Raw genomic sequence first — 19,007 nt, 5'->3', positions numbered from 1 at the left:
TGGGAACTTAAGGTAAGTATGTATGTATGTGTGTATGTATGTAATAAAATTATACTTTCACGGTGTGTGTGTCTTGTCTTTTTTTGGGTATTTTTTTAGTAGTAGTACTACAGGTACCAGCGGGCCCGTTTTTCTGTCGCATGCTGGTACTTGTGGTTCTCCAAGTACCAGCATGCGGGGGAGGCTTGCTGGGCCTTGTAGTACTGCTACTAAAAACAATATCTTTTCTTTTACAACAAAGGCTATCAGCCTCCCCATCCGCAGCCCATTGGATGGGGGGGGACAGCCTCGGGCTTCACCCCTGGCCCTTGGGTGGCTGGGGGGGGGGACCCCTTGATTGAAGGGGTCCCCACTCCCCCAGGGTACCCCGGCCAGGGGTGACTAGTTGGATTTTTGATGCCACGGCCGCAGGGCACTATATAAAAGTGACCCCCGGCTGTGGCATTATCTGTCCAGCTAGTGGAGCCCGGTGCTGGTTTTAAAAATACGGGGGACCCCTACTCTTTTTGTCCCCCGTATTTTTTGGACCAGGACCAGGCGCAGAGCCCGATGCTGGTTGCTTAAATATGGGGGAACCCCTGTCATTTTTCCCCCCATATTTCTGCAACCAGGATCGGCTCAAAGAGCCCGAGGCTGGTTATGCTTAGGAGGGGGGACCCCACGCAATTTTTTTTGAAAAAATAAGCACTTTCCCACCCCTTCCCACTGATATACATGCACGGATCTCATGGATCCGTGCATGCCTATCCAATCACGAATAAAAAAAGCAGGTCTGTTTTTTTTTAGCACTTTTTTACGAGTTGTAATTTTTCACGGCAGTGTTTGTTCTTTTTTTGCTTTGCACTTCTTAGTAAATGACCGAGATTCATACTTAAACAGCCGCGTTTTGACCGATGGTGTATTCATTCGTAATTTTTTACCTGAACTTGCAAAAAATTACGAATGCCCTCATCACTGCCGTGATTAGTGCTTAGTAAATTACCGAGATGACACTTTGATGAAAAAACGGCATCTCGGTCAAAATCGGGAGCTTAGTAAATTTCCCCCTGAGTCTGAGGGTAACACAGTATCCCCCTGCCATTAGTCACAGTAGCCCACAGTCACACTGCAGCCCACACCCTCTCCCTCTGGCGTTCTGTGTGAAATGGTGCCCAAACCACAAGGGAGGAACTTTGTCGAATCAAAAACACCTGAGATCCAAAATTGGGAGGATGATGTTTTGCCTTGTTTTCTGATCCGAGCCTGGCGGGGAAGTATCGAGCCAGGACTCGGATATACTTGGAAACCAGATGCTTGGGTGGTTTCGGTTTCCATAGAAACAGAATCACACATCTCTACTCCAAATAGAATTACAATGTCATAGACACGATCTCTAATGAGTTTATTAAACAGAAATAGTGTCATAGACACTAGCTCTAGTTGTTTTCAGCACCGGACAGTTATTACATCAAGTCTTTACTTATTTGTCATTCTCATTTGGAATACTGCAGAAAAGATATTTCATAAATTATATTTAAAGAGGTAAACAGAAGATGTGGTAGTGGGGGGTTATTTCATTTCATGTTACAGTATAAGGATAATAAAACTTTATAATTTATTAATAACATTCAAAACACTACTCTTGTGTATATGACTCCTCATCACTTATTGTATTGTTTACATATAGGGTAATGTGACTTTTCTATTTACTACTTTACTATTTACTACTTTCTATTTACTTTTCTATTTACATCCTTAGGTGCAAGTGTGATTATACGCCACTGATGTTAACAATATCCAGTGCTTTCTTCCAATCACAGCATAGCCCAGTAAAACAAAACTACTGTGTTAGAATTTGTAGAAATAATTTATCAAATAGACAGATGTTACTATACAAGGAAACAAACTGTAGAATGCAAGAACTTTGATTCAATGGGAAGTGTGATACCATACCAGCAAGCAGCTCTCTGCCCAACTGAATACGTTTCTGCCCCAGCCACCACTTAATAGCTGATCAATCTAAAATTGGAGGGTATTTGAAATGAGACCCAAGTGATACTGCAGCAAAAACTAATGAGGAGGTGCAACCGCAAGACCAGTAAGGAGCAAAGGTGATCATTGAATAAATACATGGAGGAAGACTGGGTATCCACTGCGCAAACTGTAGTAGGTATTTGCATGGTGTTTTCCTCTATCATAACCCTATGTTTGGTATAAATAACTAGTCTAACCCATAATCTGCTTGTCAGCATGTTAGCATGGTAGTAGCTGGTTATACAGTATGTAAAAGGTGAAGACTTTTTTTTCTTTTGTACTTCTAGCTTGCAGCATGTTTTTTTTACCACCCCATATGAAATCTCACCACTATCACTGTCTGAATGTCCAGAATAGATCACAGAGGGACATGTATAGGTATGGTCTGCAATAAATATATTTTATGTATAGAAAGATCAGTTTTTTAATGCTGATCCTTCCTATCCAGGAAAAGCTATTAGGTATGCAACCACTGAGTTTCATATGCACTTTTTTTTAACAGTGGTGCCTTCAACCATTTGGGGCACATGCATGAGGCTGAGGGCTTATAATTTTAGCACTTTCAGCAGGTTGTCTGCAGTCTGTAATGATTGTTTCCTACTCTAATGCCTGCGATTTCTGAAATCCAATTGATGTTGCTATAGCTTGCATGCATAGAACAAAGATTAGAGCATCCCAGTATAGTGCCACTCTTAATGCTGACCTATCTCTACCAACTTTGTCTGACTGGTTCTCCAGAACTGACTATTATTTGAATATGGATGACATCATTTAAGAATAAGGAGGCAGATAAGCAGCATTCTTCAAAATAGGTTTAGATACTGTAGCTAGAGTGTATGTGATGTGAGCAAATACTAGCACCCCCCAAGACCAAAAATAACTACAGACACCAACTGGGGATATTTCCCCTTTGTTATATGCTATTTTTAACAAACACGTCCACCATACTGTATAGCTAAATGAAAGGCAAGGTACAGGGCACCACATCTGTCCAGCATTGCAGGCTTTAACTATTACACAAGATTGGATACTTAAAACTTTAATTGCACCACATAGGCTACACACTTGCAGAGGAGAATTTACCACAAGGCAACCAAGGCATCTGCTTAAGGCCCTGTGGGTCTAAGAGGGCCCTGCAGGTCCCAGGGGGGCCAGCCGATAAGGCTGTATGGAGGGCATTTCAAGCAGACCGTGGCCTCTGCCAAAAATGTAAGAGTACTGGGCTGGCTGAATACGCCCAGCAGGCTGTCAGTGATTAGACAGCTGTTGCATGCCGGCTGCAGCACACGCATGTCTCTCCTGACCAGCAGTATTGTGTGTGTGATCCGTCATGACACATGTGTGTATGACATTACACGTGTAGAGCAGGGACTTGCGGTGAGGTAAATGGCTCAGGAGGCACTAGCTAGTATCAGAGCCAGATTGCACACAAAATAAGAGCCAAAGTGTTCATGTGGGTATTATTCACAGGCAGGGCTGCCACCAGAAATTATGGTGCCCGGGACAAACCCTCACAAGGCAGGGCCCCCCCAACCTCTCTGTCTGTTCCCCCTCCTCCCCTGCATCCCCCAAACTGTACCTTTTGAGGAGACCAGGGTGGTTGCAGTCAGGGTCAGGGGGCCAGGTCACACAACCATGGATGGACAGAGCGAATCGGAGGGGCAGCCACGGAGGGACAGAGGCAGAGGCGTGGTCCGTGGCCATATTCTTAATACAGAGCCGGCCATGAGCCAATCAGGGCTCACGGACCGGTAGCCAATCAGGAGCTGCCATATTTATTATGAAATTGATGGCAATGACCTGTGTCTCTACTGCATGATGATAAAAGATGCCAAAATGTGTAGGCAGCGCCATACAGGGTAAACATAGAAAAAGTAACAGGGTATCAGACCATAAATACAATACACAATACAGTAGTTGACATATAGTTAGTACCAAACATTAATACCACACCACAGACTGGGTAGAACACATAACTAGGGCAAGGGCAGGGCAACTCGCAGAAGCTAGAAGAAGCACACAGAGTTGAGTAAATCTAGTACTCCCTGATACTGTACCCAACATATGGGTGAGCAGAGACCAAGAGCAGATTCACTGAAGGGGAGGAGGAGAAGAGGAGGCAGAGCAGAGCACTGTTGACATAGATAGTACTAGGGAAAATAAAGTTGAAGGACTTTTTATCTAAGCCAATAGGTGGAGGCAATTTTGAAGTGGAAAAAGCTAATTAGTGCATTTAAATGTGAACCTTAGTACAGAGTAATGATTACAAACTAATGAATATAATATAGTTCATTATTTAAATATATTGAAGTCTGAATTAAAATAAAAGTCACAAGGGCCCTTAAGAAAAGTTGGATTGTAATTATAAAGATGCATAAATGTAATGAAATTTAAAGGAAACATGTTTATAAGTTTAAGAAAACAATTTCCAACACAGAGAGACAACTAAACAGAGCATTGAAATCTGATGGCAGTTAGAGGATTTATTTATCCTTATTGCCTTAATTTTATTTTATTGCTCCCTATGTGAGCGCTCCAGATACAAATGTCTATGCTTCAACATAGGTTTACTTTACACATTCCCATTAAGAATCCTCTCTAGGGTCAAGTATTGTCTGTGTTTCATCCTTGTCTATATTTTTATGAGCTTATGATTAAATAACAAAGTATCACTTTCATTCATCATGCAGCACACTTACATCAAGACCAAGGAATATGTCTTGAAATTGTATCTTGTTCTTTATGTCTTATTACTATAGCTGTAAACAGAAAGTGAACATATAATAAAAACAATGACATGTAGCCTAACAAAGAATAATAACCTATATAAATTAAAAGGTTCCCAGAACATAACAAATATGTTAGAACACAATATATCTTTCATATCTAGAGTTTCTTTTCTTTAGTCTTATGGCCATCTTGAATTATATTTATATGGAATACAGTAGTTTTAGATAACATCATTTTAAAGAAGTGTCTTACAGAAATGCATCATTGCTAACGTGAAACCTACAATAATGACATTGCACTATGAATAGTTCACAGATTAACGTCTGAGAATAGCACTTCTCGTTACATTATTCACCATAACTGCTCTATATATATATTTATACATATGGAGATCCACTGCACTCGCCATTCCCAGGAGAGGGGTGCACTCACATACTCCACACCCCTAGGTTGGGGTGCAGTGGGCTGTGACCACCAAACTCAAATATACATATACAGAGAACCCTGCACTCTCCTTAACAGCTTCATTCACCTTAATGCTTTAGTATACATCTGAATAAACAATGGGGTTTTGGTTTATGAATTGTACAATGCATGTAAGCTTGTGGCCCACTCCACGGGACCCCATTTCACCGCAAGTCCTACTCTATCACATAAACTTTCATATAGATTTTTTAGGGACCTGGCTACTGCTGTCTCATAGGGAAAAATGTGCTTACCTGGTGTAAAGCATACCTGCCACATACCTGCCAAAGGTAAGACAGTCACCAAAACCTTTGATCTGTGAACCATGTACAGGTGCCCTCTGTGGGGTGGAGGTATAGTACAGAATAAACAGCGACGCTCAGGGTCTTCTATATAAAAAAAACTGTATTGAACAAGTTACATACAACCAACGTTTCGAGGCTCGCAGAACTTTTTTTTCACACCTTGAAAAAGGGGCTGCGAGCCTCGAAACGTCGGTTGTATGTGACTTGTTCAATAATTTTTTTTCAGATATAGATGACCCCGCTGTCTATTCTGTAATATACATATATATATATATATATATATATATATATATATATGCCATGGTGATAAGTCTGGCATTCCGCTTACCTCTGTTCTAATTGCCCTGGTGCCCTCAGTATAAGCATGATACAAAATAAAAGAAGAGACTGCGGCACTCAGGGTCTGATGATCAAAGTATGTGTATTAAACACAAAGAAAGTGGTCACATAAATCCAACGTTTCGGGACCTTGCTTCAAGGTGTGAACAAACAAAGTTAAACCCTTACCTGATCTAGGAGTAGAAGCCAGCCACTGTGAATTGAGAGAGTGCACCCGTGCCGTCAGCTGCAGCAGGACCCGAAGCACTTCACTCTGCAGAGACGCCGGAAGTGCTTTGGGTCCTGCAAGGTCCTGAAACGTTATATTTATGTGACCACTTTCTTTGTGTTTAATACACATACTTTGATCATCAGACCCTGAGTGCCGCAGCCTCTTATTTTTCTTATATATATATTTTTTTTTTTTAATATATATATATATATATATAAACAGTTTGACTGGCACTCCACATAAATGTTATAATACCTGGGTGCCTTCCCACGGACCAAAAGGGAACCATGCAATATACTGAAGGAAATGGGCAGCACTCCATGGTTTTGCAAGAAATGTTGTAGCTGTCTTCATGTCTTGCAAAACTGTAGAGTGCCACCCGTTTCCTTCAGTAATATATATATAATATATATATATATATATATACAGTATGTGTATATGTGTGTATATATATATATATATATATATATACATATGTATGTATGGGATCAGGTCTGTATCCCAGCGGTCGTGATCCCAGCAGTCGATACAGATGCCAGAATCCTGACGTTGCTTGGAACCCTGATCGCCAGAATCCCGAATGAGTGTTAGCCGGACCACCGGAGGGGTAAGCCGCAGAGGGGGGCGGGAGGTTTGCGGTATGGGTTAGGGTCAGGCTGCGGGGAGGTGGTTACGTTTAGGTTGTGAGGAGTTGGGGTTAGGTTTAGGCACCCCTGGGGAGGGTTATGGTTAGGCTGCGGGGGAGGATTAGGTTTAGGCACCACCCAAGAAGGGTTAGGCTGCAGTGGTGGGGGAGGGTTAGTTTTAGACTGCAGGAAGGAAGGTTTAGCGGGGCATTGGGGAAAGGTAAGTATACTTACCTTGCCCAGGCAGGATTTTCACTGTCGGGATGCCATGGTTGCTATTCTGACCACCAGCATTTCAGACCCAACCCATATGTATGTATATATGTGTGTATGTGTGTGTGTGTGTGTGTGTGTGTGTGTGTATGTATATATAGTATATGAAATAGATCATTTATCCAAACTACCCGATACTCCCCTAGTTCAAATGATACACCATGTGTAATTAATATATATATATATATGTATATATATATACATTTTAAACCTTAGGGCCCCCCAGTCTTGAGTACCCCGGGCCTCCCAATGCCTTAATCCAGCTCTGCATCTACACCAGGTTTATTTTAGGCATACATCAGATGCAAAAACATTTATTGAAATAGCAATCAATGATGAAGCTGCTGCAGGTCGAGGTAAACAATTGACTACTTCGAGGTGAATCACAAAACACTACTAACAAAAGCTATATTACTATGAGCAAAGCAGAAGCAATGCAAGAGGAAATCCTGTCATAAACAGAGGAAAAGTTTTTTTTAATGTGGGTTTTGATAAAGAAAAACCCAGTACAAACATTGATTATTCACATTTGTACAGTATGACAGTATGGATTATTCAGCCTGTGCAGCTGATTTCCAGGGATGTCACTGGAATGATACAGTGCACCCAGCCTTGGACTGGCCCACAAGGGTACAGGGGAAACAACCGGTGGGCCCTACTGCCTGGGGGTCCACCTTCTGCTCTAAGGATCAGGTTCCAGACTGTGCACTTGAATTATACATAATACATATGTTACCTTACACTGGACTATGGTGTATTTTCTACAGTGCATTGCTGTTATTAATCTGTTATTAATCTGGAACATTATCATGCATGCAGCAGCTGAATTTACTGTATATTTTTATGAAGGGGCTCAGACGTAGCACTCTCTAATGGTTAGTCAAACCAATGAGGTAGCAGGCCACACCCCCTCTGCAGACTGGCCATGCCCCTAACATAGGCCCCTACCACTGCATTCCTCCAGTGGACCCTACATTCCCCAGTCCGACACTGAGTGCACCAGCTGGGCTGGTGAAGAGAGTGGCTTTGTGTGACCATCAATTACATCATTTTTCTTTCCTATGTCATACCTCACAGCTGGCCTCTGATGGCACACTATTTGGCCCCCGTGTGTGGCTTTGCTTAGTATAACAGTCCACATATATGGTTGTTGTGCAAAGAGTCAATAACCTCCTCCACTAATCCTTTCCATCTCTGGGGATCTGTGATGGGCATGTGGGGAGGTCTAGGGGTCATGCAAGTAGGTCTGAGTGGAAAGTTACATGGATATGGTTCATGTCTGTGTGGCATGTGGGAGTTTATAATATACTTTGGATCTGAGGGCTTGTGGAGTCTGCATACACACTATGTGAGTGCATTTTGTGGGGTAAGAGGTCTGAGGGAATCTAGGACTATATTGGAGCAAGTTGGTGGTATGACTGGCATCTGGTGTAATTTTGGAACAAGTGAGAGGCATGTTTGGGATGAGTCATATGGGCACATCAAGCTAATTTATGGGCTGTAGTTCCATTCTTGAAATTAAAGGTAGTTGTTACTTATGGAGGTTTGAAAGTTGCACATGTGGTTCTTAAAATACGTATATCATGGCTCTAAATAGTCAATATGATAATGTTTATTGTTCTTTAAAAAAAACTTGCAATATTGTATATGAAGAAGTTCTGTAAATTCTAATTTCGCTTTAAACTTTGTTTTCAAATTAGTATAAGTATAATATAAACATTAGTATTTGTACAAATATTAGCACTAAGCTTTGTTAAAATTAAAGAAATGAATATAACGTTTTCATTTTTGCTGTTACTTTGTTAGAAAATATTTACTGTAATAAGAAAGTATAAAATAATAAATGCAATTATTAAATCATAATCACAATAAAATTAATAAAATTTTACATAAATTTTGTTCAGTTAAACATTTCTTTTATTTCTCTAATCAGAGCTTTGGTATATTTTCTAAATATAATTTTGTTCTATTTTCCAAATAATTTGCTAATATATAAAAAAAGCGACACGGGTGACCCCGCTCGTATAATATATACATAAATACATACGTATAGAGCAGGCTTTTTGAACCGGTGTGCCGCGACCAGTTGCAAGGTGTGCCGCGGAGCCAGAGCAGCTTCCTGCACCTTCAGAGTGAACTGTTGGCCTGGGCATTTCTTAGAGGATTAGTCGTGCTCCGGCCATGACCTATGCCTTAAAGACGCGGCAGTGTGATATCATAGGTCACGACCTCCGCATCTCACCACCCAGCCAGCCCACCCGCCTGCATACACATCTTCCAGTTCCTACCTGCATACACAGCTTTCCTTGCTCACCCACATCCACACCTGCCTGGCTGCCCGCTGCTCAGTATTCACAGCACTCCACTAAGAACAATCCCCGCCACTGAGGGACAGGAAGGAGGACAGCTGATAATATTTGTTACTTTATTTCTCCTGTGGGGAACAATAGGATTTATGTGGGGAGAATAAGGATTTATGGGGGGAACAATGTGAATAATTCATGTGGGGAGCAACATGATTTATGTGGGGAGAAATGTAATTGATTTATGTGGGGAGCAATAGGATTTATGATTTGAGTAACATGATTTATGTGGGGAGCACTGTGATTGTTTTTTCTGTGTAGGCCAATGTATGTGTGGATTTTTTTTTTTTACTGTGAGGGCCAATGTGTGTGTTTTGTTTTTTTCTGTGGGGAACTTATGGTGTGCCTTGGCAGTTTTAAAATATTGTTTGGTGTGCCGCGAGTAAAAAAAAGGTTGAAAATCACTGGTATAGAGTATAGTTTTTTATGTTTTATTTAATAAAAACCTGTAAAAACATATAAAAATATATTACATTTTTTGTTGAAATGTATAGTATATTATTCAATCTGGCAATTTTGGTGTTTTATAGAGTACATTTAAAGCAAAGCTTCAGTTCTTATTTGCTTGCTCCACAATGCATGTAAAAGCTTGATTGCTGAAGATTAATTGAGTTAGTTTAAACTACAGTAAATGTGATGTCAACACAAAGAAATTAACGCATTGGCCCAAATCAGAATGAATTACATTTGCAAGTTAAATGCTTAAAACGTGCACGTTCATTTTAACTCGAGATTGCAAAATATTTACAGAATAAATGTAAATAATTGACAGAGAAACACAGATAAACTAGATCACTGTTTCCCAAATTCAGGTCCTCTTGCACCCCTAACAGCTCATGTTTTCAGGATTTCAGGAATCAAATAGGAAAATTACTGACCCAGCCATGTAGACTAATTCACCGTTGCATGATTATAGAAATCTTGAAAACATGAGCTGTTGGAGATGTGTAAGGGTCAGATTTTAGAAACCATGTATCTGCACCAAGACTTTCAATATGTGTGCCAGATTTCTGACTACAAATATTAATATATTTATATTAAATTTGCAATGATATAAATTATAGAATCTTTCATTGGATTATTTTTTAAAGAGATTATATTTATATATGCAGACCCAATTGCTTTACTTAACACTTGCTATTAGAATGATATTAGATCTTACCTATCCTACACCTTCTGCCATGTTCATGGTACAGGTGTAGTGAATAGTTGCTCCACTGGTCAGAATCCAGGCATCACTGGGTTTGAATTGAGTAGCTCAAATTGCTTTTTATACTATTTCTGATGAAGTTGTCAAGATTATGGAGGGGACCCATAGACAAATGCAGGAGGGGCTCCTCTTATACGTAAGCCTTTTCTCCAGCCCAACTGGTGGTCCAGGGTGGCTTCTGCCTCTGAATACAGCAGTATCATCAGGCTAGAAGGGGGAATGAGCAATCACACTGATTGTGCCCCTCACTGGCTCTGACTCTGGCTGAAGGGCACGTGTTGCTTCCCACTGCAAGTCGATGCTGCTTCATGGGGCATAAAAAATATTTCATACACTTTTTTAAAGGGGGTGTAGTCACATCTCTGCAATTAGACCACACCACCTTTCATTTGCGGGGCCCGGAAATCCTTTCTACAGTTCTGGTCCCACAGCCTGGCCAGTGGCCACTGCATGGAGTATAATGGGTGGAATGGAGATGTTGCACATGCCCAGTGGCAGCAGATTTTCCTACCAAGTCTGCTGTGTGTGTCTGTGGCAGGGCAGTAACTAAGTATGTGCCAGGTGTGCCTGGCACACAGCGCAGTCGCCCTGAGGGCGCAACTGGCCGCATCCCCGTTCCAAGGGGACTTTAGTCTGTGACTCATTACAAGCCACCTGTGTGTGCACGGAGAGGAGCAGCAGCTCCGAGGGCAGGGGAGAAGGAGGAGGAGGGAGGGGGACTCGGGAGCCACAGCAGCGCACTGTAACTGGTGGCGGCGCCACTGCAGCTGTCCCTCTCCTTTCACATAGGCTGGCTGCCATCACTGTGAATGCTGGGATGCGCTTCCCTCATCCCATCATTCACAGCGGTGGTGGCCAGCCAATGTGGAAGGAGAGGGTCAGCTGCAGCAGCGCCACCACCAATTACAGTGCGCTGCTGCGGCTCCCGAGACCCCCTCCCTCCTCCTCCTCCCCTGCCCGGGATCTGCCAGCAGCTGCTGCACCAAGGAGCCTGACTGCCTGAGCCAGCAGAGAGACAGTAAGTATCTATCATCTATTCTGTCTGTCTGTCTATCTATCTATCTATCTATCTATCTATCTATCTATCTATCTATCTATCATCTATCTATCTATTCTGTCTACCTAATGTGTAAAAGGTGGACTCTGTCTGCCATAATGTGTAAAAAGCAGACCCTGTCTACCATAATGTGTAAAAAGGGGGACTGTCTGTCGTAATGTGTAAAAAGGGGACACTGCCATAATATGTAAAAAGGGGACACTGTCTGCCGTAATGTGTTAAAAGGGTGACTCTGTCTGCCATAATGTGTTAAAAGGGTGACTGTCTCCCATAATGTGTTAAAAGGGGAACTCTGTCTGCCGTAATGTGTAAAAGGTTGACTCTGTCTGCCGTAATGTGTAAAAAGGGACGCTGTCTGCCGTAATATGTAAAAAGGGGACTCTGCCTGTCATAATGTGTAAAAAAGGTGACTGTCTGCTGTAATGTGTAAAAGGTGGACTCTGTCTGACATAATGTGTAAAAAGGGGACACTGCTGCCGTAATGTGTAAAAAGGGGAATCGGTCCGCCGTAATGTGTAAAAAGTTGGACTCTGCCGTAATGTGTAAAAGGGACTCTGTCTACCGTAATGTGTAAAAATGGGACTCTACCTGCCGTAATTTGTAAAAGGTGCTCTACCTGGTGTAGTGGCGCTAATGTGCGGCGTAATTTGAACAAAGGAGCCTACTGTGCACCGTAATATGAATTGGTATTATTTTGTGGCCACACCCCTATATTTTGAATGCGCGCCTAAGGTGTGCACTGTCCCTACTTTACAGAAGGGGGTGGGGGCACTGATGCCGTTTCTTGCACACAGCGCTAAAATGTCTAGTTACGGCACTGGTCTGTGGATCTAATTGTTCAATCATTGCACCAGAAAATTAATCTGGTATGAGGCTTACTGTGATCATTGAGCCTGTATATGCCTGAAGTACTATATTACATAAACTGCACTTTGTTTTGGGCAGTCTATAGCTTGTTACAAACTAATTATGCATCCATCAGGAGCTCGTGACAATCATTTTAAAATCAAACATTTACAACCCCCCTACCCTCTGGAAATCCTGCAGTTGCCCCTGGGATTATCCAAAGACAAATGCCTGCTAAGCAGCGGTGCAAGTGGGCAGGTACGGGTGGGTACGACGTACCCTTAAGAATTTAGCCATGGGTACCCCGTACCCACTGCCACTGGGCCGCCGCTCCCTCCCTCCACTGCTGCTCACACCGCGCTGATGCAAGGGGAGGAGAGCGCAGTGTGCACCTCTCCTGCCCCTCAGTGTCTACCTTCAATTCAGCGCCGGCCCATGAGCCAATCAGAGCTCGTGGACTGGCAGCCAAGGCTCCTGATTGGTTGCCGGACTGCAAGCTTTGATTGGCTCACGGATCGGCACCTAATTGAAGGTAGACACCGTGAACCGCACTGCCACCGGAGACTGAGGGTCAGGAAAGGCGCACGCTGCGCTCTCCTCCCCTCACACACAGGATCAGGTAACAGCAGTGCGGTAAGCATGAGTGGGGGGGCATATGTACCTGGCACTGGTGGCATATCTGGCACTGCGGGGACATGTGTATCTGGCACTGGGGGCATTTCTGTATCTGGCACTGGGGGCTTATCTGGCACTGGGAGCATATCTGTCACTGTGGGGGCAGTTCTGTATCTGGCACTTGGGGGCATTTCTGTATATGGCACTGGAGGCATATCTGGCACTGCGGGGACATGTGTATCTGACACTGGGGGCATTTCTATATCTGGCACTGGGGGCATATCTGGCACTGGGGGCATTTCTGTATTTGGTACTGGGGGCATATCTGGCACTGGAGGGACATGTGTATCTGGCACTGGGGGCATTTCTGTATCTGGCACTGGGGGCATATCTGGCACTGGGGGCATCTCTGTATCTGGCACTGGGGTCATATCTGGCACTGGGGGCATCTCTGTATCTGGCACTGGCAGCATATATGGCACTGTGGGGGCATTTCTGTATCTGGCACTGGGGGGACATGTGTATCTGGCACTGGGGGCATTTCTGTATCTGGCACTGGGGGCATATCTGGCACTGTGGGGGCATTTCTGTATCTGGCATTGGGGGGCAATGTATATCTGACACAGTGGGGGCATTTGTGTATCTGGCACTGTGAGGCAATGTATATCTGGCACTCTGGGGGCATTTTTGTATCTGGCACTGTGAGGCAATGTATATCTGGCACTCTGGGGGCATTTGTGTATCTGGCACTGTGGGGCAATGTGTATCTGGCACTGTGAGGCAATGTATATCTGGCACTCTGGGGGCATTTGTGCATCTGGCACTGTGGGGCAATGTGTATCTGGCACAGTGAGGCAATGTATATCTGGCACTTTGGGGGCATTTGTGTATCTGGCACTGTGGGGCAATGTGTATCCGGCACTGTGAGGCAATGTATATCTGGCATTCTGGGGGCATTTGTGTATCTTGCACAGTGAGGCAATGTGTATCTGGCACGGTGGGGCAATGTATATCTGGCACTGTGGGGCAACGTGTATCTGGCACTATTGGGATCTGCCCCTCCCCATATGTGTATCACGCCCCATTTTCATTGGCCATGCCCCATGTGGCATTTGGCCACACCCATTTTTTGGTGCACGCACACAGTACCTATAAGACATTTTTTCTACTTGCACCACTGCTGCTAAGGCTAATAACAATAACTGCAGCAAGGTGCTATAAATGCTAAATAAACTGAAAAGTATAAATACTGTAGCAACGGTCTACATATAGGGTAGGGGTTCAGTCTACCAGTTTTGAAAGAATAGCAGAGATTGCAAGTATTTTGGAGAAAAAAAAAAAAATGTTGTTTTATTTTAACCTGCTGTACTATATATATTCATTGATGTTGTGAGGATAAGTGAGCTCATTTTGGTGAGTGCTGAACTTTTTGTTTCTATATTTTTGAGTAGGTGGCTATGGGCTACATGCACCCCACCCTATAAGTGGCGAGTGCGGATACTGCACCCCGCTTCTGGGGTGGCGAGTGCTGTGGTTTTCTATTTGTTGGTATATTTCAGGGTTAATCCTTGGTTAACTCATTAACTGTGGCCACAAACTTTGTTCATGCACCCCAATTATCTTAAACCAGTGTCAGCTGCCCTTTAGTAATTTATCAGCCAGTGTCAGGTGGCTAGTGTACCTTTTAAAAGCCATGGAGTTCATGGCAGGTACACCTTACACCAAGTGGGCATATTTGCAGTTATATTATGTGATACAGTTGCCAGGTTTTAATTTTTATGATTTTGTGATAGTGTAGGACCTGTATGAAGGTGGGGTACCTTGGCGAGCGGTATGCAGGCTTCCGTGCATTGGCCAATTCACTAACTAAACCCCCATCATTTATTCATTGATGTTGTGAGGATAAGTGAGCACATTTTGGTGAGTGCTGAACTTTTTGTTTATATATATATATATATATATATATATATAGTATTTTTTTTTTTAACCCTGTTTAGACATAACAGTTCCAATTCCCAGGTATACTGCTTTTGGATGGCTCACAGTTTTAGGAGATTAAGAAAAGTCTTGCTACATTGGTTTATTCAGGGCTAACTGCTGAGGTTCCCTGCACTAGATGGAATGAATGAATTCGTTTCTGAAGAACAACCACACTAACTCTGGGGAGAACATACTTTTAATATTGTTATGAGCAAGTTACAAATAAATGTGCTTCATTCTTTTTAATTAGTAAGTAACATACTGTAAGTGTAAATTGTTGTCTACTTGCCAACATTTGAATTTTTAAGAATTGTATAAGAACAATAAAAAATCAATAGAAACCTACTTTCTGCTAATATATCTGTCAGTTATACAGTTAAACAGGGCATGAAACATATATTCCAGTAAACAATATGAGAATATGTCTTAAATAATTGGCATTGAGCTTCCATTTGCCACCAGAATGGCTATAATTGCTAATTAAATCATGTTAAAAAAGTTCTGCACGGAGTTGCTAGTGAGATATTGGATGGATGAGGAAAGTGAAATACAGTATGCTCTGCAGTCTATGTTCCAGAGCTTCTCAGAACCAAATTATTATATGTAGATATGATCAGGGCAGTGACGTACGGTCAAGGTAGGCAGAGCCTCATGTCATACTCCAGTATACTCCAGAGTTTTCACTATAAAATTATTAGAATAATACAAAATATCATTGTTGTATTATTCATATCCTTTTTATATTATTCTAATCATTCTTATAGTCAAAACTCACCACAAAATCATGTGTGTGTGTGTGTGTTGTGTGTGTGTGTGTGTTTGTGTGTAAATCTGTCTCTCATACTACCCGGGGCCTCCCCAATCATTGACTACACCGCACCTTACCGGATCAGTGTTGGACTGCGGCATGAAGGGTTCTCCAGGGGAATGGAGTGGTACGGGCCCATGCTTAGGGGTGTGGCTAATCTCCAGAGGGGGTGTGGCCAACCACCACATTCGTTTCCCTAACCATTAGAAAGTGCATGAGCTGGGCTTCTTGATAAATATATATATATATATATAACATGCATAATGTATAGTTTAAGAGCATAGTCTGGAACCTAATCCCAAGAGGAGGTGGTGGGCGCCAGGCAGTGGGACCCTCTAGGGGTTTCCCCTGTACACCTATTGGCCAGTCCAATCCTGCTGGATCAGGGCCATCTTAACAGCATTATAGGCCCTTGGTAGAGCAATGCACTGGGACCCCTCCCCACCCATTCACAGGAATAAATGTAAAAAATATATACCATACCTCTCCTGTGGTCCTGCACTGTCTCTGCACATTCTTCCATGCAGTAAATGGCTGTCTACAGTCTGACTGGTGGATAGCTCCAACCATCCACAAATCTGCATGATGACAGCCAGTCACTGTCTGGCTGCAGGCTGGGAGGCAGGTAGAGAATACTGCCTGACGCTCTGAATGTGTGTAAGTTAGAATCAAAGCTGGCTGGGCAGTTTCTCTACCTGCCTCCCAAGATGCTCCGAAGGCATCTTAAGAGGGCTCAATGTGCTGCTGCCAACCGGGGGTCCCACCTCTCTCTCGCTGGCAGCCGGGCACCGTAGTCAGTGTCATGGCGCCAGACACTAGTAGACTCTAGAGTGGTGTTAGAGTCTACTTTACATGCACAGGACTCTGGGACAATTGGCGCTGCACCATTTTACCAGTGATTTTGCAGAGTTGAGGTTGGGTGCAGGCTGTGCGGTGAGGGTCCCCCTGGATCCCAGGGGCCCATGTGCGCTGCACACACTGCACCCATTATAGATACACCACTGGCAACTGCCCAGTGTGCTCATATGTTAAGATGGCGCTGCATATTTCATGACTAGGGACGTCATGGAAATCTCCCCTTAAATTCAGTAAGCAGGGAGTATGAGATAGTTTAAAAAGTAAAAAAAACACTAGTGAAAACATCTAGTATGTAGTAACAGTCTGCAATTATGTATAGCCAAACACAAAATGTTTCCCATGTTTAGAAATTCCTGAAAATAGAAGAATATCCAGAAACAGACATGATGAAGGCTTGTGAGACTATTTACTAGTACAGCTCCTGTGCTCATTACGGGTGGTCTTCAGTTTGCCGGCGGCCGGGCTCCCAACGACCAGCATACCGGCGCCGGAATCATGGCCATTTTCAGCCTCACTGCAGCTTTCTGGCCTTTCCTTTTGTCTCACCTCAGCTCAGTAGTCACAATACAACAGTGTTAATCTGGTGATGGATGAGGAAGTTTCAGTGTTGTGGTAATTTTTGAGGTTGTGTTATTTTTAGCATATGTGCCTGCCTAGCCCCAGTTTATGACCTGTAATCGTTCATTATTCAAGACATCAAATAATAATATTTAATCCTGTTACACCTTTTACACTGCCTGAGGTGGGTCACACCTGGGAGCCTGACACTGGTGCTTCCCGTGTGCGACCCGCCTCAGGCCCCTTGCTGCTGCTGTCCCTCAACCAGGCTTATTGGCGGGTTGGTGATGTCACATGGTGACGCGGCGGGGCCAGCTCTTAGAGATCACATGATCTCCGAGCGCTGCCCATCCACACAGAGTGAATGGGAAACAGCTTCCCGTTCACACAGCACAGCGAGCCAGGTTTAACACGTGTGCAATGCTGCTTGATACCTGAGTTAGAATAACATGTCACTCAACCTGAATTATTCCAACTGGGCCCTTTCAGACCGCACAGCAACACGGGTTATGCGCGCTCATGTGCAATAACCCGTGTTAAAAGCTAGCGGTCTAAAAGGGATATAAGGTATCTTTCTAGTGTACCTGCAGTCCTGGCACCAATTAGTTACACTATGCCATGATTCATTTCATTGTTCAAAGACATTCATGTGTAGTGGTTACAAGCAGCATTCAGATTGGCAACACTAAAGTTATGGAGATGTATGGAAGGTTAAAGAGTGATGGCTCCCCTAAATTCAGTTCTATTTATTTTGGCAATTTGACAGTATACTTAGCCAGTGTAGTGTACTAATCCTGAAATACTAGATATACGTATTATTAAACATCTCTATTTATCAAGCAATCAGATCATCTTTGGTTAACAATGTAAATAAAAAAACAACACAATACTGTATGTAAAAGGAAGCACTTTGTTTTTTTTAATTGTTCATTTATTCTATTGACCTTCAAAGCAATTCCTGCATGAAAATAGCTCAGAGGCTTGACAAGCAGCTGTGCACCGGAGACTAGGAGAGCTTCTAAAAACAGGATTTCAGCAAAATCTAAAATATACATAAATATTTAAAAGAACATGTATTATTAAAAGATACAGTTGCGGTTTCAGAACATTGTCCATAAGCAGCGCCAGCCCTATACATACAGTACGCGGCCAAGTATGGCGCAACACATAGTGGGCGCTGCGGCCGCTTACCACGATTCACTGCCTTCACTGTCATTGACAGTGACAGTCAGTGCTGCGGATGTGCCCGTATTCCTCCACCCCTCCCGTGTAGTGCCACATGATCATGCATATGCAAGGAGCAGCGGAGCGTCATGACGTCACACCGCTTATTACATATGCACAAACTGTGTTGGGGCCTGACGACACAGTGTAGGGACTTGGAGATTTTGAAAAAAATTATGGGGCCGCCCACTCCTGCCGGCCTGCCAGGCATCCTGTGAGGGTATGTGCACTGTTGGCGCATATGTGTATCTGCACTGGGGGTATATGTGTATCTAGCACTAGGAGCACATATGTACAAATGGAGCCACGCTCATCTAGGCTTCTCTGCTGCGCCTAGGCACACCAAGGTTTATTAGCATAAGCCTTTCATCTATTGTTCTCAGCTGCAATACAATACAGAGAGAACAATACAGCAGGGGATTAAGTCATAACAGCAGGGGATTAAGTCCGACTGCCATTGCACAGTTAATCCTGTTAAAGGCAAAGATGATGAGGGCTCCATCTGTATGTGGCACTGGGGGCACAT

General features: G+C 43.3%; 1 protein-coding gene and 1 long non-coding RNA gene across 5 annotated transcripts in view; one reads left to right on the top strand and one right to left on the bottom strand.

Annotated features, from left to right (window-relative positions):
• DLGAP1 (DLG associated protein 1) overlaps positions 1-19,007 on the bottom strand; it is a 1,173,524-nt gene that overhangs the window by 641,609 nt on the left and 512,908 nt on the right. The gene's annotated exons all lie outside the window — the stretch shown is intronic.
• LOC134929265 (uncharacterized) overlaps positions 1-19,007 on the top strand; it is a 42,526-nt gene that overhangs the window by 8,930 nt on the left and 14,589 nt on the right. The window contains exon 2 of the long non-coding RNA XR_010178430.1: positions 1,739-2,145. This is a non-coding gene — a long non-coding RNA (uncharacterized LOC134929265). The remainder of the gene's footprint in view (positions 1-1,738; positions 2,146-19,007) is intronic.

The sequence above is a fragment of the Pseudophryne corroboree genome, chromosome 5 (assembly GCF_028390025.1).
Source record: "Pseudophryne corroboree isolate aPseCor3 chromosome 5, aPseCor3.hap2, whole genome shotgun sequence".
In the NCBI taxonomy this organism is placed as follows: domain Eukaryota; kingdom Metazoa; phylum Chordata; class Amphibia; order Anura; family Myobatrachidae; genus Pseudophryne; species Pseudophryne corroboree.
This window is presented reverse-complemented; position numbering and strand designations above follow the sequence as displayed.